Source organism: Camellia sinensis, chromosome 11 (assembly GCF_055761805.1).
Source record: "Camellia sinensis isolate YWXY chromosome 11, ASM5576180v1, whole genome shotgun sequence".
NCBI lineage: Eukaryota > Viridiplantae > Streptophyta > Magnoliopsida > Ericales > Theaceae > Camellia > Camellia sinensis.
Genome location: NC_138971.1, coordinates 103,576,833 through 103,603,713, shown reverse-complemented (window position 1 = coordinate 103,603,713; position 26,881 = coordinate 103,576,833).

Genomic DNA, 26,881 nt, shown 5'->3' with positions numbered 1-26,881 from the left:
CTGCACCCCCGACCGGAGTGTTTACTTCCTTTCAGGTGCCTATCGGTGGATCACGAGCGTCCCCCAAGATCAGAAGAGTATTTCCAAAAACCACTTCTCCACAATTGGTGCCGTCAGTGGGAATACTCAAACATATCCATGGCGGACGTGACGGAGGATCCTCTAATAGTCACTGATGAAAACACCCAGGTAGACGTTTTCACTCCAACAAACACGTACGGACCGGAGCTTCTCCCAACAAGACACGTTTTGAACTTCGCCTCACCTTCAACTCCAGAACATGAGGTAATGCAAGCGATCATGGAGCAGGCAAAGAAAAATGAGCAGAGGATGGAAAACTTGATCGATGAGAACGAGCGCCTTCGTCGGGATTTGGCTTTGGAGGTAGTAAAATCCAAACAAGCCGTGCCCAAAAATTCCGAGCGACCTCTGAAAGCAGGTGATCGACGACCTCGAGCCTAGTTTCAAGACACCGATAGCAGCTTTGACTTATTATCCATGGATCCCAAGAAGAATGGACAATTTGAAGTTTCCAGTTCCTCCGGAGAAAGTCCGCATATAAAGTGGGCCCCCTCGTTCTACACCAGGCCATCAGAAGCGGTGGCACCTCCTGACTCAACAAGAAGGGAGAGGCGGTGTGAAAATCGTGAAGATCACGATCGTGACAGTAGCTATGCCATGAAAGACCTTCAGGAGTTGGTCCGAGATGTTCAGCCCCAGCACTATGCCCAAATGTGCGCAACCAGACCAATTGTACTTCGGCGGGAATCACCTCCGCTTGCAGTCATCCATATGATATACAGCTTGCCAACGCCCTCAGCCGTGCATACATTTCAAACACACCTTGCATCCCAGAAGCAACTCACGCCGGCGAAACGGCCGTATGAAGCTCCGAGTATCACCTTCGACGATTTTGATCTTATCGGCATAACAGTCCCTCACATTGATCCACTGGTCATTGAACTACGTGTCAACCAATTTACTATCGAGCGCATTCTCATAGACCAGGGAAGTACTTCTGAGGTTATGTATTACAAGACCTTCATCAAACTTGGCTTAAACGAATTAGACTTGTCTCCGGCTTCTTATCCATTATTCGGCTTCAACGCAAATCCAGAATATCCGTTGGGGAAAATCATACTACCCGTCCGAGCAGGCTCCCAAATAGTGGATGTGGAATTCTTGGTCGTCAGGCTGCCTTCGTCGTACAATCTCATCATGGGGCAAACTTGGTTGCATACTATGCGGACTGTCCCGAGCACCTATCATTAGCTTCTGCGCTTCCCGACAGAATACGACATCGAGCAGATCCGTGGTTCCCAACAATTAGCACAAGTATGCTATCTCCTCTCCAGAAAGACGCCAAAGGATTTGCAAGTTAATTCCATCGAGGTGCCGGATCGTGAAAGCCTCGACGATGTCAGGCTGCTCCCGAATGAGAAAGCCACGGAAGACTTAGACCGAATTGAGATTGACGGCAATCCAGAGAGATTCTTCAAGGTCGGCGCCTCCCTAAATCAAGCTGATAGACAGTAGCTAGTATCCTTCCTGCTCGATAATCTTGATGTATTTGCATGGACTCCATATGAAATGCCAGGCGTCGACCCAACTGTTTCCGAGCATCATTTGAATGTTGACCCTAAGTGCAAGCCAATCGTTCAGAAAAGCCGGCGATCTGTCGCAGAGCACACTACCACCGTGATTGAAGAGGTTGACCGGCTGCTTGATGCAGGGGCAATTAGGGAAGTTACCTACCCCACATGGCTCTCTAATACTGTAGTTGTGAAGAAGAAGAATGGTACATGGCAAGTCTGCATTGATTTCACAGACCTAAACAAAGCCTGCCCCAAAGACTGTTTTCCTCTCCCAAAGATAGACCAACTGGTAGATGCTGCAGCATGCCATCAGCGCATGAGTTTCCTCAATGCTCACAGAGGCTACCATCAAATTGCCATGCATCTGGAGGACCAAGAGAAAACTACATTCCTCACCTCAAGAGGAACCTACTGCTATAAGGTTATGCCTTTTGGGCTGAAGAACGCCGGGCCAACCTACCAGAGACTAGTCACCACCATGTTCAAAAAGCAACTCGGTCGCACAATGGAAGTGTACATTGACGATATGGTGGTCAAGTCAAAGGTAAAGAAGAATCATATAGCCGATCTTGAAGAAACATTCGACATCCTACGCAAATATGGAATGAAGCTGAACGCTTTCAAATGTGCCTTTGGAATCGGCTCTGGCAAATTCTTGGGAAATCGTCAACCACCAAGGAATCGAAGCTAACCCAAGGCAGATCACAGCAATCCTGGAGCTCAGCTCCCCCCGATCAGTAAAAGAGGTTGTAGACACCCCATTTTTGACCGTCCTCAAGACTTGGACGTCACCGTTTGAACACCCGGTGATTATCCATGTTTGTGTTCGTTTGGGATTCCCGGAGGTCTCGGCTACGCGCCTTGCCTCAGGATCTCCGAACTCGACTGTTTAGTGTCTGGTTTTGCACCAAACACTTGTGTTTTGCCTTTGAAAGGCAGGGTAGGGCTTGTAGACCATCCCCACCCATCACCGGCCGTGGGTTGAGGCCACCAGCTATGTTTTGTGGCCACCGGCCAAATATTTGACCGACCGGCACTATAGATGGCCGGTCGGCTATCTTTTTTTGGTCAATGGCAATTTTGAGTAGCCGACTACTGTTCATCTGCTTTTGCAGATATTTTAACACAGCTGTCTTGCATTTGTGTATGGAGGGATCTCTCTCTTTAGAAGCTTGTCTTGTAAGCTTTACAAGACAAATAAGCTCTATAAAGAGAGGTCTTCTCTCTTGTTGAGAGGGTTAGACATTTTAGACAGCCATTTTAGGGTTTGAGTTCTAGGTTTAGGGTTTCATACATATCCTATCTCTATATCTCTCTCTTTTGTTTGTATAAGTGTGTTTGTGTCTTACTATTGCACACAAACACATAGTATTACACCTTTTCTTGGTTCTTGAAGGGCCAGAGGTTTGTTCTTGAAGCTTTGGAGCTGTTTTGAACTCAAGGAAGGGGCTGGTCCATCATTTGTGAAGAAGGTCAACAAGGGTAACAATCTTACCCCTTTTTACCCCATTATTGCATACTATTTTTTCCTATCTTAGAACTGTTTTTGAGCTTAGTGTATAATATAAAAAAGTTCTGTTTTTGGCCCCTCTAAATAGTTTGTTTAGAGTGTTTTGTGGTTTGGAGGTGTTTGACCCCTCTTAAGCCTTGAGGGGCTCCTTTTTATGCTATTTTGAGTGAGCACCGGAACTTTGGTGTTTGGGCTTCCTCACCACTGAAATCTTGAGGGATTTCAGTGGTAAGGATGGTTCCTTGAAGTCCCAAGAAGGAGAGGGCCACCCCCTCTCCTTGTTGTCCTTGAAAATGACCATTTTTGGCCTCTTGAGGGAGTGCCTAGCTTAGGCTCTTGTTGACCATGCCTTAGCTGATTTTTGTGCTTATTATGTCATAATATGCCTCTGTTTTTAGTTGGTTTTCGTACACCATGCATGGTTAGCATACCTATCTTGTAATGCCATGTTTAGGCCTTAACATGCCTTAGGTTGTAAACCATTGTTCTAGCATGTTTTAGGCCTAGCTTTGTGAAGCTTTTGTGCTTATTTTGCCCTGTTTGAGGTCTGTCCTTAGTCATTTCGGTCGGCCATGACATGTTTAGTATAGCCCCTTTGCATTTTTGGCTTGTTGGCCTTAAGTATGTAAAGGTATAGCATGCATTACTTGCTTTATTTTAATGGTTTGGCACCATTTATAGCATCATTTCAGTCCCCTTAGCATGCTTGTATGTTTGCCTTGGATGCCCCTTTGATGGCTTATGAGCTTGTGTGGTATGCTCCTTGAAAGTGCACTTGTGCATGCTTTTGAATTCAAGCCATTTAGATGCCATCTAAGTGGTCTTTTGGGCTTTGTTTCATGTGCTAAAACTCTGTTTTTGGTCATTTAAGTCTTGCCATGTGTAGTCATACCAAGTGTAGTTCAACACTTCATTAGCTTGCCTTGAATGCTTGGGCCATTTGTCGCATGCTTAGTCTATCTTGTTTGCTTGGTTTGGCACCATGTTCTTTCATGATTTTCAATGCTTATTTTGCATGCCATTAGCCCATGTTATGCCCCTTTCAAATGTGCTTGAGAGTGGCCCTTTTGTGCTTGAGTGTTAGCCATTTAACATGTGCATGTGTGTATGTGTGTTTAGTCCTTCATTTTGGGCACTTTGGCCACTACTTTTCGGCTTAGTGAGGGCTGCCTAAACCATGCTTGAGTCCACCCTTTGCTTGTTCGTATGTTTGCCTCGCATATTTGCTTGCATAATTGCATGAATGCATTGCATTGCCATGTCGCATCCTTAGCCCACATGCCTAGGATTGCATTCCATTTGCATGCATGCTTGGCCTCTTGAAATGCTTGTGATAGAGGTTGAGTCTCATTTGGTTTGTTCATGCGCATTACATTCCATATCGAAAATGCACACTTGGTTCTTTGGGCCATCACGCATTGAAGTGCGCGCTTGGTGGTCCGAGAACCAAGAACCATATCCCTTTGAGTTGTACACATGATAAGGGATAGGATTGGTGCACACATTGCTTGAATTGCATTGCCATACTCTGCCTTGCCCTCTGCTGCTGTCAATTGCAGATTCTGCAGGAACCTTCTGCCGACCGGTAGAGTTTAGTGCCGACCGGCAATCCTTGCTGGGCTGATATCTTCACCAACAGCCGATGATCACACACCATTGCCGGTGGCTATTCTACTCAGCCGGTGGGGCCTCCCAATGTCCAAGGATGCAATTTTGAGACTTTGGCAGTCTTCCAAGAGGCAGTGCAGGGAAAATAGAGGCAGCCTATGCATGGCAGTGCACTTCCGAGCAGGACCGAGCATGCATTGCATTGGGCTCTCTTCCCGAGGCGGCTTATCTGCTTTCCCTAGATTAGTCAATTTGCTTGGCTAATTAGATGGCCTGTAATATTTAATTGGCTTATAGGTTAATTATCTGTAATATTTATTCGGTCCCTCCGAGCGAGGGCAAATTTGTAATAAGTGTGGGTGCGTGTGTGCATGTCTTCCAATCCCCACTTCTTTCTTCCCTTTTATTTACTTGTTTATGAAGGTAGATTAGGGCATGTTTAAATTAGCATACCTTATGCTATGCATGCGTGCATCCATACATTCGTCTTGCATACACCGGGCTCGGTACATCATGCTAACTGTATTTGTACTTCAATTCCAAACTGAATACGTGCATCAATTGATTGCGTTTCACATGCCATGTTTAGGTTAGCCGAGCCTACTCTAAATTGCATCCTGTATGTGTTGCATTAGTCAATTTGACATGAACTAGGACCATGCATGTTGGCTAACTAGTTTATTGTTTTGGCACGGAGTACGATGTAAGTATTTTTATGCTTTAGCATATCGCATACGTGTGAATGCTATCATGACAGCATGCTTACCATGTGGCTAAATGCTTATGTGATAAACTGTCTGAATGCCTGTGGGTGAAGGTTGGATTGTCTGAGTTGGAAAAACTCGTTGAAATCCGTATTTTAGCCTACTTGCGAGTAGCAAATTCCAAAGTGTTTTTTTATGACAAACGGATATGCGATGCTTATTTCCAAATTAGGCAATCTAGTCTATACTTGTTTGCTGTGCGTATAACATAGTAATTCTAGGCTAATAACTGGAATAAGAACACATAACGTTTTCAAAAGCGGATATCATGGTTAGTAGAGGCCGGTCTTTGGATCGGGCGAGAGGGGGTGCTCATAGCTGACCTTCCCCAATCGTACCCAGGTTCCCGAGCCGAGGCAACTTTGGTGATGACGGAGATGTGGCCTTTGGCACCGAGTCAGGGTTTTCTAAATTCTCCAAAATAAAATATTTAGGTGGCGACTCTGTATTTGGCAAAGCAGTCCATGTTTGGCACTTCTTTCAAAAATCTATTTTCTCAAAAACGATTTGCCAGGTTTGGACTCTTTGGTTCAGATTAAGAACCGAGACACAAATCAAGTCCGAACTGTAGCGGGGCCCCATGCGGGCGCGTCTACAGTTTCTGGCGACTCTGCTGGGGAATTTAGAGAGCTTGACTCGAACTCGTGATGTCCTGTTTTGATTACACTTATGTGTTTCTTTGCATTGCATGTGCATTGGTGCGCCTAGGACACCGTGTTTGCCATCTGCCATTCCTGAACGGTTTGCCGGAGGCTTGTCTTGTCAAGACATGACCATAAGGCTGACCAGTTATGGGCTCTGACAGTATGGGAACACAAACCCCGGTTTTACTGGGGCACCCTTTTTGACCATTCGACCTAGTACATATTCGGATCCATAGTGACCATTCCAAGCTAGGACAGGTTGCTTACCCGATGTTAGGTTGTTTGAAAACTGCTGCATGCATAGCGAAACCCTAGCACCTGACAAAATAGGACAGGGAAACCCTACCCCAACATAGGGGTGTTTTGGCTCTCTTTACTTGCTATGTGCTTTTAGAGTGTATCTCTACAGGAACGTACATATCAGTTTGCAAGTTTGAGTATCGGGCTCGAGGGCACCAGTATCAGTATTGTTGAGAAATCAGTTATTTGTGGGTATCAAGTTTAGTTTTGGGAACAGTGATTCTGGGGAACAGTGATCAGTAGTAGAATGCAGTTATTCGGCTACACCCGTGTTTGATCTGTTTGGGCTGAAATGCTGTTTGTTTTTCCTTTCAGTTAGAGTGTTCAGAGAATTGATACAAAATAGCTAGTGTTCCCCCTTACTGAGGCAGGACTTATGATGACGCAGAATTCAGAAGAGATCGTGGTTATGACAGCTACGCTAGATCAAGGGATCACCCTGCGGGATGAAACCAATGTTGATGCATCGCATCCGCCCAGGTCGCCTGTCGCGCACCCAGTCTGGCCCCCCCAGTTGTATCAGGCTCGCGAGCCCACTACATTCGAGCTGATGGGAATGATTGGTGACCTCCAGAGATCCGTGGCCAATCTGGCCTATGGAATGTCAGCTCCACCGCCAGCGGCACCGTATGCTGGGAATTTCATGCCACAGGAGCCCCCGCTACTGGGGCGGATTGTGATAGAGCTCAGCCAACCAGAGGTTGCTGCCAGCTACAGCAACGACGTGTCAGCAACAACTGGCCTTCGCTCTAATATAGTAACCCAAACCCCCGACCAGGCTGAGGCCAGAGGCAAGGACAAAATGAAGGTAGATGCCGATCCCATTGAACAACTGCTGTGGGCAGTCGAGGCTTTGAAAGCCGCGGGGATGAACAAGCAACAGATATCTGCAGTTGTGACAAAAGCTGTAGAGGATGCTTTCCCCACTCCACCTGAGGGTAGTTCAAGTCAGTCAGAAAATCGGGATAGGCCCCGTCATGCCAGAACAGTTCCTCTTATTCCCAACCCTGCACCTGGGAAAGATCAGAAAGCTAAGGCAGTGCCTGCCGACCCTTTTGCTAGTGCATCTAGTAAGAATGTTCAGACTTCAAAATACCTGCCCCGAGGGCGCAGGACCTTTCATGCTCTCTACATGCCTCTGTCTAAGGCACTTCAGATCCTTGCCGAGAGGGGACACCTTAAGCCCTTGGAGCCTCGGCCTCTCCCGAAGAATCTCCCTGCTACGCATGATGCTGCTCAGTACTGCGCGTACCACCAGCAGACAGGCCATGCTACCGACAATTGTTTCTGCCTCCGTCATGAGGTGCAATATTTGATTGACAACGAGGTTATCCTCCCGCCCACCTCAGCCAAGTCCGTTACCACCCAGCTATTGGATTTCGAGGACACAGATACTGCAAGTATGTAATCAGAAAGTGAACCACCTGCGGGCGGCATTTGGTATATTTTGGATGTGGCGCCTGGCATGCATTTTTGAGCATCTGTGAACGCTAGCTTTGTAAAATTCTGGCTTGGGTATCGAGTCAGTCTTTTGTTTTGAGTCTGTCTCTTTGTCTTGAGTCAGTCTTGTTGTAGCGAGTCAGTCCCCTTTGTATAGAATACCAGGTGATTCCGGGGTTGTTGCCTCGAACACTGTTTTGTCTTGTAATTACCCGTTTTTGTTTTTGAGTCTGTTTCTGCCGAGGGGCCAGTTATACCGACAAATCTGAATGAAACAGCGGTGGCTATCTCATTTTCATGCTTGCTTTCAGTGTGAGTTAGTTATGCCAGAGGATTTGGATGGGCTGACAGTACATCTCGCCTGCTTTCCTGCGCGCCAAACTCATTGCATTAACCTAAGTTTTTCAAAAACCCCTTTTGAACACTGCAGTAAAAAAAAAAATGAAGAGGAAGGAATTCCTCCGGTTTTGCAAAAATTTGATCAATTGAGAGAAAGAGAGGCATACTAAGCCCTTAATGAATGAAACCATGCTTGTTAGCGTGAGTACTGACAAGGACCCTGGCCTGATCCAGATTGGTTCTACACTGTCTTCGGCGTGAGCAATTTGTCGCTTTCTTAAAAAATTTCAAAAAATATTTTGCGCGGTCCTGCGAAGACCTGTGTGGAATCGCTCTTGAGATTGTGCAGCCTAGGATCGCTCTCAGCCTCAAGACTCGACCCCTCATTTTCAAACCTTGGACTTAAATTCAGAATGTTCAATGGTCAACTACAATGTGAGGCCTGTGTGGCCAGATTCAAAGCAACCCTCAGGCAAGAGGCACCAAAGTCAGATCAAGAAGATCAGATCAAAGGAAGCTTGTAAAGCTAGATCAAAAGCACCCCTCGAACTAGGGGCAAAAATGTCCGATATGCTCGAAGAACCGAAGATGGATCCTTCAGTAAATCAAATACAATAGCCACTCTCCTGGATACGGATGGCTTCAAAACCCTAAAACCATTTAGCATGGACTTGTTACACTTTTACCCTTTGAGAGGCTCGCTGGGCCGAAAACCTGGAAGGGCGACCCAGGCAAAAGTTAGAGCAAGAGAAAAATGCAAAAAAAAAAGGCAAAAAATGCAAAAGAAAAGAAAAAAAAGAAAGAAAAAAAGAAGAGAAAAAGAAATGAAAAAAATTGAAAAGAAAAGAAGAACAAAGCTCGCAAGGTCGAAAACCCGCATCGGGTGCCTTGGCAAAAGTTAGAGCCTAAAAAGTGAAGGTTAAAATACCCGAGTGTACGTTAACCGGAACTACGTAAGGCTTGATTCCCATGTTTGGGATACGTAGGCAACTTCATTTTGAAGTCCAGCCCCCAACGCTTTCATAGCGTCTCGGTCCATGCAATGGTTTCGACTTCATCCCAAGGTCCAGTCGCCAACACCTTCCAAGGCGACTGTGTCCATATATTTGTTATGACCGTCTTTGTCATCTCTGTGTCCAAGAATTCGACCACCACCAATGAAGACTGTTTGCGGGCTGTTGCGGCATCATCCAAACAAGGGGCAACTTTCCGTTGCTGCGAGTCGTCGCGAGTCGCCATTCAAACCAGGGGCAACTTTCCATTGCCATCCACCCCTTTCAAGCCAGGGGCAATTTTCCATTGCCTCCGATCCGAGGTTGCGTATCTCAAAGAGTAAGTTCCATGCTTGTTGAGCATTGACTGTTTGCAAAATAGTTTTTGAAAATTTTTACTGAGGTTGACTATTTTCTCGAAAACTATTCTATTTTCCAAAACTGGACCATTTTCTTGGACCCAAAAGGAAAATTTTCAGTGCTTACAGCCTGACTTGCATCGTTTTCAAATCAAAAATCGAACACGTACGTTAATCCGACTCTCATCTTGATCAAAACTGTTTTAGTAGAAAACCAAAACAAAAAAAAAAAAAATGGTCAAAATGATGAACTAGGGGCACGGTTGAGTCAGGCGTTCTGTCTTTTCCCCGTCGTCAACATACTTGCCAGGAGGGCAATTTACCCACCAGAAGAAATAGCTGTGAGCTAACGGCATTGGGCATGAACGCGCAACTTCCTATTCATTCATTAATCACCTTGGGGAGGGATGAAAAATGAGAGAATAAAGAATAGAGAGGTGTAAGTTGAGAGAAAAGTAAGAAAAAGGGTTTTGAGAGAAAAAAAAAAAAAAAACCGAGCTTGAGTGCCAGAGTGATGTGAGAATCACAAATGAGAAAAGGGTGGGAAACAATACCCAGAGAAACTAGCTCCTCGTGATCTGAGGTCCCCCGCCTCCGTTAACGCGTCTGTATGTCGTGTCTTTTGTTTTGTTTACCTCAACCTTTGTTTTAGGTCCCTTCTGAGTGTGTCTCGTTGTGTTTAGGTCGTGCACCCTTTCGTTTGAGTCTTTTTCTGCTATGTTCAGTTGTAGGCTCGATACCCCGGTTTGAAAAACCCTTATTCAAGTTCAAAAATCGTTTATACTCAGAATGCTGTGCCATTCTCTATATTTGATTGTGTTTCAACTCCAGCTGGTTTCACCTCCGTAGTCCGTCTTGTCAGATTGGGCTGTTTGTTCAGGATTTGCTGTGTGAAAAATGAAACCAAATGCTGTGTTACGGACTGTATGCGGATTAATCCCCAGTAGAGTAAGGGCTGTGTATCCAGAATCAGGCAGTGGGTTGCTTGGGTTATTTTGCTGTTGGCTGTTTAGCTATCTGATTATTACAATGCAAGTGTTCAATTCTCAGACAACCAATCAATTTCATTTACATTGAGGTGTAATATGGTGTGATGCAATGCAAAGTATGGAATGTAAAGATATACGGATGTAAACACTTTTTCAGATAAAAAGCCTGTTTCATTTCATCATCTTTTCAAGTACACAAGTTTTGGAAACAAAAATCTGCCTACGGCAGTACAAAGTATCCTAACTACTAACAAAAAGGAAAAGTACAAGAAAGAAGAAAAACAACAAAAATCTGTATCCATGTCAAGCGGCCCCGAGGGCTATCGGTCTGTCCTAGTCCTCTTCCTGGACGAAGGTCCAGGAGCATCATCAGCATCGTCGTCAGAGCTCGAGCTAGTGCCGCCTCCAGTCTCCTCCTCCGATGACTCCGCCTTCGACTCCTCATCATCATCATCAGGGACTGGAGCCCGCGAATTACTCCCGACATGAGCGCGCCCCGCCTTGGTGCGCGGGAATACTCTGCCCTCCTCATCTCTCCCTCGGGCAGGGACAGAAGGTCCAGCTGGAGCACCTCCTACAACGGGAATCTGGAAGGGAGGCTGAAAAAGAAATGAAAAGGCAAATGCATCAGTATACTATGGACAGTTTATCAGTGCAGAATGCAGTGTATGAGTACAGTGTGTGAATGCCGTGAGCAGTTTATCAGTACAGAATGCGGTGTATGAGTACAGTGTGTGAATGCCGTGAGCAGTATATCAGTGCAGAGTACAGTGCATAATGCAGCATATGCGGTGTATCAGATGCTGTGAGATCAGTGTGTCAGGTGTTGTGTCGTGCATCAGATTACGTGAATTAGCTTGTGAGTGATTTGAGGCTGTGATCAGAAGAACATATCGGAATACTGTAGAGGGCCAGAAGGTCGAAGGTCTGCTGTAACATCCCCATCATGGAGGCATTCAACTCCACGGATTGCCGGGTGTACTCGGAGGACGCCTGCAAGAGTACAAGATGTATCAGTATTCCACGGAATATCAAATAAACGGAAATGAAATGCCAATGCAAGATGCAAAATGAAGTAATACATACCGGAGGCAAGTCGGGGATGCCGGCTAACTCGTGTCCATCCGGGGGAGGAGCAAAGGGGATCTGGTAGGTCGCCCCGTCCTGCCCTCTGTATGTCAGTAAAGTGGGCAGAGCCGGCCAACCGGTCCCCCGTCCTCCCTGAACTCCGCCCCTGCCATGAACTCGAGCCCTCCTCGAAGCTCCTGGTCCAGCTCTCGCTCCTGCCCTAGCTGCTGGCGCCATGGGCCTGGCTCCCTCAGCTCGACGGCCACCGCTCAGAGACCGCATAATGTACGTCTGCACGTACTCTCTGTAGTCGCCGATACCTCTGAAGCGGGTCGCCTCCCAGCCGATAGTATAATCGGCCATCTGCTCGGTAGTGAGTCTCTCGGTCTCCCTCATGTCCTCAGGAGGGTGAATCGGGACTATCTGCTCTGGTAACCCTAGGGTCTGGCGTAGGAAACGCTCACCTAGGTACCAAGCTCGACAGACCGGGCCCTCCAGTAAGATCTGGAAACGCGGGGTCTTCTCAGCACCGGCAAATCGGTCCCGAATCGTCGCCGGCAACGGAGCCCAAGGCTGCCAAGTGATCTGAAAGTGACATGCAGTTTGTTATCTATTGTTATTGAAATATGCAGTGAAAAGCAAAGCTTAGATAAATTCTAAAATAAAACATACCTCGGCAGGGGTGATAGTATTGAAGTAGCGGCGAAAGAATCTAAATGTCTCTCGTGGCCTCCGCACGCATCTCACGTCGAAGCGTCGCGAGAACGGGACGACGAGGGGGGTCTCCGTGTCTGGCATGGGTGCAAGCCTGGGAAAGTAGGCATAGACCCACAACTGCAGAGAAAACAACAATATGATTATCAGATAAGAGCGGAATGCAAAGTAAAACAGGAATAACAGGGCCACATATTGTGCAGTGTGTTGCGCAGACAGTGTATTGTGTACAGTGTACAGTGTGAGCAGTGTACAGTCAATGTAAAGCAGAGTGTATGTGTGTGCCGTGTGTGCAGTATACAGTTAGTGAAAAGCAAACTACAGTGTGTATAATACAGAATACAATACAGAGTACAGAAGATAGAAAAGCAGGAATGAAAAGCAGAAAAGAAACGTACCTTCCAAGCACGCCAGTAGCCCCCGAGCAACTGTCCGCTGCCACGGGAAGCTGAGCTCATATACCCGTAGAGTGTGTCTAGAGCGGCGCCACCCCAATCATAGTGCAAGATCTGCCTGACATCCACCAGTGCACTAAGCAGGCAGAGGGGCACGGTGTTCGCCCGGTCGGCGAAAATGGTCGTCCCCAGCAGGAACATGAGAAAGCCGCGCGCATATCTCTCCACGGCCTCCGGAGTCATCAGAGCCTCCTCCACCAACGCGGGCTGGACCCTGAACTTCACCTCGAACCAGGAGTAACGAACAAAGCCTGGACGGGCGAGAGGTGGCATCTCGCCAAGCAGATGGATTTGAGCGGCAGTCCACTCGTCCATATCAGTGTCGAAGGGGATCAGATCACCCCCTACCCTGATGCTTGTGAGCATCGAGAAATCATAGGGAGTCATCGTCATGTCTCCCGTCGCGGATAGATGGAACGAGTCGGTGGTGTCCCACCACCTCTCCGCTAAAGCAGCAAGGAGAGGCCTGCTCGCAGTGAGTCTAGATAATCCCCTGCAGAAAGCGCCGAAACCCGCCTGGTCCACAATGTGGCGAACTGCGTCGGGAAGCTCAACATACCAGTCCCGAGCGACAATGTTCCCATACCCGCGGACAGTATGGGAATCTCCCTGTTTTCAAACAAATAATTGCGAGGCAATACTGAATATACTAGTTTTGAAGGGCATTCAGAATTCAGTACAAATATAGCATGCGTGCAAGTTTTTCAGATTCAAACAGATCTCGGGTGCTGGTGTGCTTATAGTGAACTACAACATGCGATGTGTTAGCGTGTTGGCGTGGTTCAGTACAAATATAGCATGCGTGCAAGTTTTTTTTTTCCAGATGCAAACAGATATAGGGTATCGGTATGATTACAAAAAACTATAGTGTGTGCACTTGTTAGCCTCAAACAGATATCAGTTGCCAGTATAGTTGCGATCAACTACAGTGTATAATGTGTCAGTGTATCTGAGTCAAGCAGTTAAAGAATGTAATCAGCTATGGCAGTTTTTATATTCTACATTGCGGAAAATAAAACAGAGAGAGGAATGTTACCTCGGAAGCGCTGAAGGATAAGTGAGATGTAGGCTCACGCAGGAGGAGCTCTGGTGGCATCGCTTTGTCGAAACTCCAAAACTGGCGAAGTCCGTCAGGAGGTAGCACATGAATCGCCGGCCGGTAGGTCGTCGGGTCGAACAGGCGGACGCTCAACGGGAGGAGCTCAACCCCGGGATCCATCTCGTGATCCGAGGGAGTCCCGCCCTGTGGAATATCGTCGGCCATGTGAAAAATGGTGAGAAAATAGCCGGAAAAGGGAAAACCGGGCAAAAGTGTGGAAAGTCAACCCGGGAGGGTGAAAAGCGGCCCGAGAAGTCGGGAAGTGGAAAAGGCACGCGAGTCAAGAGAAACTTGAGGGGAATAAACCCCAAAAGGTGGAAATGGCAAAGGAAGCACCGAAACGAAGAAATATTCGGATGAAAATGTTCGAAACGCGAAGATATACGCGAATCGAACGACGAAATGGGCGTGAAACGCGAAGAAACGGAGAAAAGAAGAGAGGAAAATGCTCTAGAGAGAGAGGGAATGGATTTTCGGCTAAGGAGGATGTGTAAAATAGGGTTTGGAACCCTATTTTAAAAGACCCGAGATGAAAAGTTGAATCTGCCCCGATTCAGGCATTTTTGGCCGGTCGGCTACATTTTTGGCCGGTCGGCCAAATATCTGGCCAGTGAAATGTATTGGTGGCTGATATACAGCCGGCGGCCTCCTCTTCCGGCCGGTGAGCCTCCTGCATCCTTGTTTGGGTCAGATCTATAGTTTTGGGTCTTCATAGCTCAAAGAAGTACAAGAAAGTGCATCTCCGACACTCAACCGGCCTCCGTTTTGACCTCGGGTTGTGTCTTCTGTGCGTGCCACTCGAATTCGTGCAAGGTGTATCCTTTTCGTATCCTTTTGGCTTTTACAAAACTCAAAAGTTGCCCCATGCATATCGAATGTCATTCGCACTGTCTTGTGCGCTTGCGTTGTCTAAAACGCATCGCGCGGTTTTGCGCATCTCATTGCATTTTGCATGTATTCAATCTCGCTAACTTGTGTAGACCGCATGTTTGTTCAAATTCATTACCTGCGTAGACCGCATGTTTTGCTTGCGTAGACCGCATGTTTGTTCAAATTCATTACCAGCGTAGACCGCATGTTTTGCTTGCGTAGACCGCATGTTTGTTCAATTCATTACTTGCGTAGACCGCATGTTTTGCTTGTATAGACCGCATATTTGTTCAATTTCATTACTTGCGTAGACTGCATGTTTTGCTTGCGTAGATCGCATGTTTATTCAATTTCATTACTTGCGTAGACCGCATGTTTCGCTTGCGTAGACCGCATGTTTATTCAATTTCATTACTTGCGTAGATCGCATGTTTCGCTTGCGTAGACCGCATATTTGTTCAATTTCATTACTTGCGTAGACCGAATGTTTGTTCAGATTCATTACTTGCGTAGACCGCATGTTTGTTCAAATTCATTACTTGCATAGACCGCATGTTTTGCTTGCGTAGACCGCATGTTTGTTCAAATTCATTACTTGCGTAGACCGCATGTTTTGCTTGCGTAGACCGCATGTTTGTTCAAATTCATTACTTGCGTAGACCGCATGTTTGTTCAAATTCATTACCTACGTAGACCGCATGTTCTGCTTGCATAGACCGCATTCTTATGTTCGATTTCATCGCTTGTGTAGACCGCATGCTTATGATCAATTTCGTTGCCTGCGTAGACCGCGTGCTCCACTTACATGTCTGTGCCTTCACAGCATTGTTATGCTTCCCACTTGCTTTGCGTTGTCACGCGTGTCTAAGTACACTAATGTGCATGTTGTTAATCACATTGTACCTGTTAAGTTTGTTTTCTTTGCAGGCACGATATTGTATGTACGGTTCATTTAGGGCTGGTGCAACCAGACGAACTGGACAGGTATGATGTACTCCGAGTGAGACATATCGAGAATATTGACGGTCTAGGAGACCTTAAATCCTTGGAAGGTGCAAGACCTTTGACGGTCTAGGAGACCCTAAATCCTCTGAAGGTGCAAGTCCGCCGGTGTTTGTCGTGCCCGAACGACTTTTGATAAGTTGCATTATACATGTACTTCAATCGACTCGCGTTGTCGCATATTCAAGTTCATGTGTATCTCAAAAGCCGCGCGTTGTCGCGCACTTCGAAGTCATGCATCATCATGCATTTGCATTTCAAAAAACAAAAACAAAAAATATAATTGCATTGTCATGCATCATCGTAAATAGTTGCATTGTCATGCACCATCGTAAATAGTTGCATTGTCATGCATCATTGTAATATAGTGTATATTGCATTGTAGCTTTATGGCTCGCGCCTTTCCATGATTGAGCTTGGTCTGGTATATGCCCATACTCTTCACATCGAAACATAGTTCAGTAGACCGTTCTATGTTAGACACGGCTTGTATGTGTACATGCCTTTCCTAGGCAAGATTTGGTTTGGCCCGCGTGCCATATCCATTATATTACATTTCCATTCCGTTGCATATAGTGTATATTGCATTGTAGCTTTATGGCTCGCGCCTTTCCATGATTGAGCTTGGTTTGGTATGTGCCGATACTTTTCACATTGAAACATAGTTCAGTAGACCGTTCTATGTTAGACACGGCTTGTATGTGTACATGCCTTTCCTAGGCAAGATTTGGTTTGGCCCGCATGCCATATCCATTATATTACATTTCCATTCCATTGCATATTTGTAGATATTGCATTGTCATTTGCATGCTTTCATCGCATCACCTTCCATTTATGGCTTGCGCCTTTCCATATTGAGCTTGGTCTGGTATGTGCCCATACTTCTCACGTCGAAGCGTAGTTCAGTGGACCGTTCTATGTTAGACGTGGCTTGTATGCGTACATGCTTTGCCTAGGCAAGATTTGGTTTGGCCCGCGTGCCATATCCATTGCCATTTCCCCAGCATTTTCATTATATATTACATTATAGTGTAATTGTTACATCCAGCATTAGGATCGTAGTCCTTTCCCCAGCGGGTCGTTTCCCCACTTATGTCATTCCCCCCCAATACTTGTTCTTGTATCCGTCTACATTACTCATAGTTCAGTTGACCGTTCTATGGTAGACAGACTTGTTACCTCCATCAATCTATTTGACATAGGTGTGGTTTCGAACCGCTCATGATTGGATCATGATTCAATTGCTTTGCATATAGTTTGCATTGTTTCAATTACATCGCATCCTCATTTGCATTGTTTACACGTAGTTTTGTATATATTGCATATCATCTTGCATTCATTCTGCATGTTATGTATGTTGCTAATAACATCGTACCTGTTGAGTTGTTTTCTTTACAGGCACGATATTGTATGTACGGTTCATTTGAGGCTGGTGCAACCAGACGAGCCGCACAGGTATTGTATCCTTCGAGTGAAACGTATCGAGAATTGCATGATTCTCTTACATCCTTTCTGCATTGTAGTGTAGTTCGGTGTATGCCAGCTTAAAACTGTTGCATGTGTGCTTCGTTACAGCTTTTCTTTGCATGATCATAAGTTATGCTCGGCTTCGTGCATTGTCTTGCATTTTGCCCCCGCCTTCAGGCGCATACCTTGTTTGTCTTTCATGTTCGTCTAAGTCTTCGGCCTTGTCAAAAATGGGTCGTCTCTGGGCTTTGACATTCACTCCCGTCATTGTTATGAATTTCGGGTTCTGTCAAAGAGGGGTAACTGTAGACACCCCATTTTTGACCGTCCTCAAGACTTGGACGTCACTGTTTGAACACTCGGTGATTATCCATGTTTGTGTTCGTTTGGAATTCCCGGAGGTCTCGGCGACGCGCCTTGCCTCAGGATCTCCGAACTCGACTGTTTAGTGTCTGGTTTTGCACCAAACACTTGTGTTTTGCCTTTGAAAGGCAGGGTAGGGCTTGTAGACCATCCCCACCCATCACCGGCCGTGGCTTGAGGCCATCGGCTGTGCTTTGTGGCCACCGGCCAAATATTTGACCGACCGGCACTATAGATGGCCGGTCGGCTATCTTTTTTTGGTCAATGGCAATTTTGAGCAGCCGACTACTGTTCATCTGCTTTTGCAGATATTTTAACACAGCTGTCTTGCATTTGGCTCCCCTCCATACACGTGTATGGAGGGATCTCTCTCTTTAGAAGCTTGTCTTGTAAGCTTTACAAGACAAATAAGCTCTATAAAGAGAGGTCTTCTCTCTTGTTGAGAGGGTTAGACATTTTAGACAGCCATTTTAGGGTTTGAGTTCTAGGTTTAGGGTTTCATACATATCCTATCTCTATATCTCTCTCTTTTGTGTGTATAAGTGTGTTTGTGTCTTACTATTGCACACAAACACATAGTATTACACCTTTTCTTGGTTCTTGAAGGGCCAGAGGTTTGTTCTTGAAGCTTTGGAGCTGTTTTGAACTCAAGGAAGGGGCTGGTCCATCATTTGTGAAGAAGGTCAACAAGGGTAACAATCTTACCCCTTTTTACCCCATTGTTGCATACTATTTTTTCCTATCTTAGAACTATTTTTGAGCTTAGTGTATAATATAAAAAAGTTCTGTTTTTGGCCCCTCTAAATAGTTTGTTTAGAGTGTTTTGTGGTTTGGAGGTGTTTGACCCCTCTTAAGCCTTGAGGGGCTCCTTTTTGTGCTATTTTGAGTGAGCTCCGGAACTTTGGTGTTTGGGCTTCCTCACCACTGAAATCTTGAGGGATTTCAGTGGTAAGGATGGTTCCTTGAAGTCCCAAGAAGGAGAGGGCAACCCCTTCTCCTTGTTGTCCTTGAAAATGACCATTTTTGGCCTCTTGAGGGAGTACCTAGCTTAGGCTCTTGTTGACCATGCCTTAGCTGATTTTTGTGCTTATTATGTCATAATATGCCTCTGTTTTTCGTTGGTTTTGGTACACCATGCATGGTTAGCATACCTATCTTGTAATGCCATGTTTAGGCCTTAACATGCCTTAGGTTGTAAACCATTGTTCTAGCATGTTTTAGGCCTAGCTTTGTGAAGCTTTTGTACTTATTTTGCCCTGTTTGAGGTCTTTCCTTAGTCATTTCGGTCGGCCATGACATGTTTAGTATAGCCCCTTTGCATTTTTGGCTTGTTGGCCTTAAGTATGTGAAGGTATAGCATGCATTACTTGCTTTATTTTAATGGTTTGGCACCATTTATAGCATCATTTCAGTCCCCTTAGCATGCTTGTATGTTTGCCTTGGATGCCCCTTTGATGGCTTATGAGCTTGTGTGGTATGCTCCTTGAAAGTGCATTTGTGCATGCTTTTGAATTCAAGCCATTTAGATGCCATCTAAGTGGTCTTTTGGGCTTTGTTTCATGTGCTAAAACTCTGTTTTTGGTCATTTAAGTCTTGCCATGTGTAGTCATACCAAGTGTAGTTCAACACTTCATTAGCTTGCCTTGAATGCTTGGGCCATTTGTCGCATGCTTAGTCTATCTTGTTTGCTTGGTTTGGCACCATGTTCTTGCATGATTTTCAATGCTTATTTAGCATGCCATTAGCCCATGTTATGCCCCTTTCAAATGTGCTTGAGAGTGGCCCTTTTGTGCTTGAGTGTTAGCCATTTAACATGTGCATGTGTGTATGTGTGTTTAGTCCTTCATTTTGGGCACTTTGGCCACTGTTTTTGGGCTTAGTGAGGGCTGCCTAAACCATGCTTGAGTCCACCCTTTGCTTGTTCGTATGTTTGCCTCGCATATTTGCTTGCATAATTGCATGAATGCATTGCATTGCCATGTCGCATCCTTAGCCCACATGCCTAGGATTGCATTCCATTTGCATGCATGCTTGGCCTTGTGATAGAGGTTGAGTCTCATTTGGTTTGTTCATGCGCATGACATTCCATATCGAAAATGCACACTTGGTTCATTGGGCCATCACGCATTGAAGTGCGCGCTTGGTGGTCCGAGAACCAAGAACCATATCCCTTTGAGTCGTACACATGATAAGGGATAGGATTGGTGCACACATTGCTTGAATTGCATTGCCATACTCTGCCTTGCCCTCTGCTGCTGTCAATTGCAGATTCTGCAGGAACTTTCTGCCAACCGGCAGAGTTTAGTGCCGACTGGCAATCCTTGCTGGGCCGATATCTTCACCAACAGCCGATGATCACACACCATTGCCGGTGGCTATTCTACTCAGCCGGTGGGGCCTCCCAATGTCCAAGGATGCAACTCTGAGACTTTGGCAGTCTTCCAAGAGGCAGTGCAGGGAAAACAGAGGCAGCCTATGCATGGCAGTGCACTTCCGAGCAGGACCGAGCATGCATTGCATTGGGCTCTCTTCCCGAGGCGACTTATCTGCTTTCCCTAGATTAGTCAATTTGCTTGGCTAATTAGATGGCCTATAATATTTAATTGGCTTGTAGGTTAATTATCTGTAATATTTATTCGGTCCCTCCGAGAGAGAGCAAATTTGTAATAAGTGTGGGTGCGTGTGTGCATGTCTTCCAATCCCCACTTCTTTCTTCCCTTTTATTTACCTGCTTATGAATGTAGATTTTAAATTAGCATACCTTATGCTATGCATGCGTGCATCCATACATTCGTCTTGCATACACCGGGCTCGGTACATCATGCTAATTGCATTTGTACTTCAATTCCAAACTGAATACGTGCATCAATTGATTGCGTTTCACATGCCATGTTTAGGTTAGCCGAGCCTACTCTAAATTGCATCCTGTATGTGTTGCATTAGTCAATTTGACATGAACTAGGACCATGCATGTTGGCTAACTAGTTTATTGTTTTGGCACGGAGTACGATGTAAGTATTTTTATGCTTTAGCATATCGCATGCGTGTGAATGCTATCACGACAACATGCTTACCATATGGCTAGATGCTTATGTGATAAACTGTCTGAATGCCTGTGGGTGATGGTTGGATTGTCTGAGTTGGAAAAACTCGTTGAAATCCGTATTTTAGCCTACTTGCGAGTAGCAAATTCCAAAGTATTTTTTTAAGACAAACGGATATGCGATGCTTATTACCAAATTAGGCAATCTAGTCTATACTTGTTTGCTGTGCGCATAACATAGTAATTCTAGGCTAATAACTGGAATAAGAACACATAACGTTTTCAAAAGCGGGTATCATGGTTAATAGAGGCCGGTCTTCAGATCGGGCGAGAGGGGGTGCTCATAGCTGACCTTTCCCAATCGTACCCAAGTTCTCGAGCCGAGGCAACTTTGGTGATGACAGACACGTGGCCTTTGGCACCGAGTCAGGGTTTCCTAAATTCTCCAAAATAAAATATTTAGGTGGCGACTCTGTATCTGGCAAAGCAGTCCATGTTTGGCACTTCTTTCAAAAATATGTTTTCTCAAAAACGATTTGCCAAGTTTGGACTCTTTGGTTCAGATTAAGAACCGAGACACAAATCAAGTCCGAACTGTAGCGGGGCCCCACGTAGGCGCGTCTACAGAGGTGCAAAAGTTAATGGGGATGGCCGCCGCGCTCAACAGGTTCATCAGCCGTTCCACAGATTGCTGCTGACAATTCTTTCATACACTACGGCTGGGCAAGGGTTTTAAATGGTCCTCCGAATGCGAAGCCACTTTCAACGGCCTTAAGACATACCTCTGCTTAGTACCACTCTTGGCAACGCCCTCTCTTGGTGACCCGCTCATTATGTATCTGGCAGTTTCCGACCGGGCTGTCAGCGCCGTACTGATAAAGGAAGAGCTAGGAGAGCAACGGCCGGTGTATTATGTGAGCAAGGCAATGGTTGATGCCGAAACACGCTACCTTCTGCTGGAAAAGCTCATCCTAGCCCTAGTCATGGCGGCGAGGGAACTGATGCATTACTTCCAGGGTCATAGCATTGGGGTGCTAACAGACTATCCCCTCTGGTTTGTACTACGCAGTGCAGAAGCTTCTGGACATGTTTCAAAGTGGGCTCTGGAACTTGGCCAATACGATATTCAATTTCTACCCAGAACGTCAATCAAAGGGTAGGTGCTTGCCGACTTTGTCGCCGAATTCACTGGTGTCCTGACCGACTTCAAGCCTGACGAAATTTGACCAAAGCTGAACTGGAGGATTTATGTTGAGGATATTTGGCAGTTGTATTGCGATGGGTCGTCCAATCAGTGGGGCAGTGGGGCCGGAGTTGTCATCATGTCTCCTGACGGCGCAATAATTGAGCAGGTCATCAAGCTTGGCTTTGAAGCATCAAATAACGAAGCCGAATACGAAACCCTCCTAGCTAGTTTACGGAACGCGCATGTTCTTGGTGCTCGGCGTTTGCTTGTGTTTTGTGATTCAAAACTGGTGATCAACCAGCTAAAGGGGGAGTACGCAGCAAGGAACGACCACATGGCGGCCTACATGAAAACGATCAATTCTTTGTTGGCAAAATTCGACCATCATGAGTTGAACCAGATAACATGTGATCAGAACACCCATACTGACGCCTTGGCTTGCCTAGCCTCCGCCATCAACTCAGAGATTAAATGGACTATCGAAGTAGGTTTCATCCCGGAGCCAAGCATTGGCCCTTTGGAGGAAGTTCAGATTAACGTTATAGAATTTGCCCCAAGCTGGATGGATCCCATTGCTGCTTTCCTGTCTTCTGACCAACTCCCAGAGGAGAAGAAACAAGCACACAAGTTACGAAACAAAGCCATGAGATACTACTTAGATCCGCAAGGTGGGCTCTATAAAAAATCCCTCTCTGGTCCATATTTGGAATACGTGCACCCAGACAAAGTCGAGGAGCTTCTGACTGAGATACATGTGGGCAGTTGTGGTGTCCATTCTGGCGGGCGTTCTTTGGCCCATCGAGCTATAACGCAGGGGTATTATTGGCTGACAACGAGAATGGACGCCGAGTGTTATGCGAAAAAGTGTGAACAGTGCCAGAAGTTCTCCCCACTAACCCATTTGCCCGTAGAAGAGCTGAACTCTATTACTAGTCCCTGGTTGTTCGCCCAGTGGGGGCTCGATATCGTAGGACCATTGCCGAGGCCCCCAAGGAATAAACAATACTTGATCGTTGCAACAGATTACTTCACAAAATGGGTCGAAGCGGAGGCATTAACATACATTCGAGATGTTGATGTTAAACGCTTTGTGTGGAGGAACATCATAACACGATTTGGCATTCCAAGAGCCCTTATTTCAGACAACGACACTCAATTTAATTGTGGTGTTTACCGAGAACTGTGCGACAAATATGGTATCCAGCCGTATTTTTCTACGCCGGCTTATCCCCAAAGCAATGGTCAGGCCGAAGCTTCGAACAAATCCATCCTAGACGGCATCAAGAAAAGGCTGGAGAAGCCAAAGGCAAATGGGTCAAAGAATTGCCGAGTGTATTGTGGGCTCATCGAACAACGCCGAGGAGATCAACTGGATATCGCCCATGGAGATCGGCCTCCCGACCCTCAAGTCGCAAGTTTTTGATACAGGCCGAAACGACATGATGCTGGCTTTGGATCTGATTCTAATCGAGGAACGAAAAGACCGCGCCCTTGCATCCATGGCACGGTACTAGCAACAGTTGGTGCAATCATACAATCAACGTGTTCAGCTGCGCCGCTACACACCAGGAGAATTGGTCCTGAAGAAGGTGCCTCCAGCCGACATGAAGTCGGTTGATGGAAAACTTGGTCTAAACTAGGACGGACCCTATCAAATAGATTCCATCGCAGGAACAGGGACATATCGGCTGAAAGATATGACAGGAAGGAGTCTTCCAAGGCCTTGGAACTCGACCCACTTGCGAAAGTTTTATCATTAAACCCGACCTGTGGGGAATGATTTTAGTGTTAAACGATTCGCCATGTACAAATTCCACTTTTGCAATATGAGGATTCTAGTCGAAAATTGTTCTAAAAGTGTTTCGGAAAAGCCTCCTAATTCGGAGTGCCCTTCGTGGATATCACGATCGGCCAATCAAAGTCTCCGGATTCGGAGCCCCTTCGGCGCATGACGCCATTAGGTCGGAAAAGCCTCCGGATTCAGAGCGCCCTTCGTGGATATCTCGATCAGCCAATCAAAGTCTTCGGATTCGGAGTGCCTTTTCGTGGATATCACGATCGGCCACTCAAAGTCTTCGGATTCGGAGCCCCTTCGGCGCATGACGCCATTGGGCCGAAAAAGCCTCCGGATTCAGAGTTCCCTTCATGGATATCACGATCGGCCAATCAAAGTCTCCGGATTCGGACTGCCCTTTGTGGATATCACGATTGGCCAATCAAAGTCTTCGGATTCGGAGCGCCCTTTGTGGATATCACGATCGGCAACTCAAAGTCTCCGGATTCGGAGCCCCTTCGGCGCATGATGTCGTCCAAGCCTGAGCTTGGAGCCGAATAAATACCTAAAGAAAATGCCGGATTCGGAGTCTTATCAACACCATTTTTGGGCAATGTAACAAGCATACTGAATAAATATTTAGTGACGTGATTGGGACGAGCCGACTAAAACCGTTTATTTGAACAATCACTGTCCAACAAAGCACAAAACATGCAAACATATATACGCCAAAGAATTACATAATTATGCAATTTGACAAGTAATTATAAGGCAACAGGAATATTAACAACATAGCATCTTATTCATCTGACAAGTAATTACATAATTTTCGACGCAATCTGCGCCTGAATATTACAACGAATATTTTTATGCGGCCTTTCCCTCATCGTCGCTCTTTTCGACCTCAAAGGAGGAAAAGGGAAAATGATTGCGTCGGTACCGCGGCAACGCCAAATCGACACCCTTCGCTTGAAGAGCCTCTGCGGCCTGAAGTGCCGCGATCCAACCGTGCTTAAATCCCCGATTCTTGCATTGGCAAACCTCCTCTACAAGCTTCTCTTTCATTTTGTCAATCCCAACCTTCCGGTCCGCATGAAAGCCTTGCTCATAACCTTTGGATCTCACATTTCTATGGCAAACATGCTAGCCATGTCTCGGCAATGGTATGACTCAATAGCCATTGGGTCACCCTTTCGTCCACGATTGGATTAGATCGACCCGCCACGTGCAGCTCGGAGACTTTAGCCATCCTAAGCTCATTAAGTTCGCGCTTGGCTTTTTCTGCCTGAACCTCCGAATTGCGGACCCTTTCGTCCATCTTCTCTATCTCTCGCCGCGTGGCGCGCAGGCGTATGTCAACTTCGTAAGTGGTGTACAGCCCCTTCACCGCCCCATGGATTCCCTCTCGAAAGACGTCAAAATCTTGTTGGCCAACCATCGACTGCTGTACCTCCGGTGGAAAAATCTGTTGAGCAAATTCGACTGCCACCACTGGGTCCCTGATAATGGAGTCTTCTTTCGTCATCGATTTGTTCCCCATGAAAACTGCGAAACTTAACGGTCGCGGTCGCGGTCGCGGAGAGCTTCCCCGTTGCTATTTCTCTTTTCAGGGTGATCTGCTTTGAAGACTTGGAGGTTGACATTTTTCCCGTTCTTTGGACGCCCCTCTTCCTGCACGGGTGGCTTCTCTGTTGCGATTCATCGCAGTATCAAGCTCAGCCAAAGTTCAACCTTCGCCTCTGCTATTGAAGAAAACTCCATTTGCCATTCGCGATAAGTTGCCTTGAAAACACAGTAAGTGAAGTTACTGGCGCAAACAGCCACCCTCCAATTTATTTCTAATACTTGTAGCGCCCCCGAAGTAATTTCATTAACGCAATTAGGCGGTAATTTTTGATCAATGCCTTTGAAGTTCATGCACTGACTGGGGCAAGGGCAGATTTATTAATCTAGCCGGCCACGTACCCTAGCCTCATGCCGATTGATATGTGCCGCAGCCAGTTCATTCATTCAATTTTTGGCTTTTAAAATGGCCTAACTATATAAACGACAATTTTTGACCAATGCCTTTGAAGTTCATGCACTGATTGGGGCAAGGGCAGATTTATTAATCTAGCCGGTCGTGTACCCTGGCCTCATGCCGACTGATATGTGCCACAGCCAGTTCATTCATTCAATTTTTGACTTTTAAAACGACCTAACTATATAAAAAGCAATTTTTGATCAATGCCTTCAAAGTTCATGCACTGGCTGGGGCAAGGTCAGATTTATTAATCTAGTCGGCCGCGTACCCTGGCCTCACGCCGATCGATATGTGCCGTAGCCAGTTCATTCATTTTTTGCCTTTTAAAATAGCCTAATTATCTAAACGACAATTTTTGATCAATGCCTTTGAAGTTCATGCATTGGCTGGGGCAAGGGCAGATTTATTAATCTAGCCGGCCGCGTACCCTGGCCTCATGACGATCGATATGTGCCGCAGCCAGTTCATTCACCAATTTTTGGCTTTTAAAACGGCCTAACTATCTAAACGGAAATTTTTGATCAATGCCTTTGAAGTTCATGCACTGGCTGGGGCAAGGGCAGATTATTAATCTAGCCGGCCGTGTACCCTGACCTCATGCCGATCGATATGTGCTGCAGCCAGTTCATTCACCAATTTTTGGCGTTTAAAACGTCCTAATCATTTAGTCGGCAATTATACAACATTTGACCTAAGGCAATTCCATTCATCAGTAACAGCGAGGTACAAAATGAATTTTCATTAAGTAAATTGGGCACAAATTGTAACCATTTTACATATGAAAATTACTAAGCAAAAAAACTGTAAAAAGCTGAAAAATACACGCAAATCCTAAAACAAAAAACAAGCACCTTTGAAATCAGCCATCGGAATCAGACTCCAGCGGCTCAACATCCACTTGATCATATGGAATTGGCGTAACCAAAGACACATTAGCGGTAGCAAGGGCTTTGAGCCAGCCGTGTTTAAAGCCCTGATTCTCAAACTTGGGGACTTCGTCTACGTATTCATCATAAGCAGATTTTTTCCCGACATCAAATGCGCTGGAAGCCTTCAGGTAAGCTATTTCCTTGGCCGTCTTCATCTCTTCTAACTCAGCCTTCAATTTAGAATTCGCCTCCTGGGCCAATTTAAGTGCTGCGTCGCTCGCATTCGCCCTCTCCTCGGCGACCGATCTCAAATCTTCAGCATTACGGGCTCTCTCCAACTTGGCCTCGGCATGAGCACCCTCAATCCACGCCCTACTCCTTTGGCCCTCAACCTCCGCTTGTAAATGG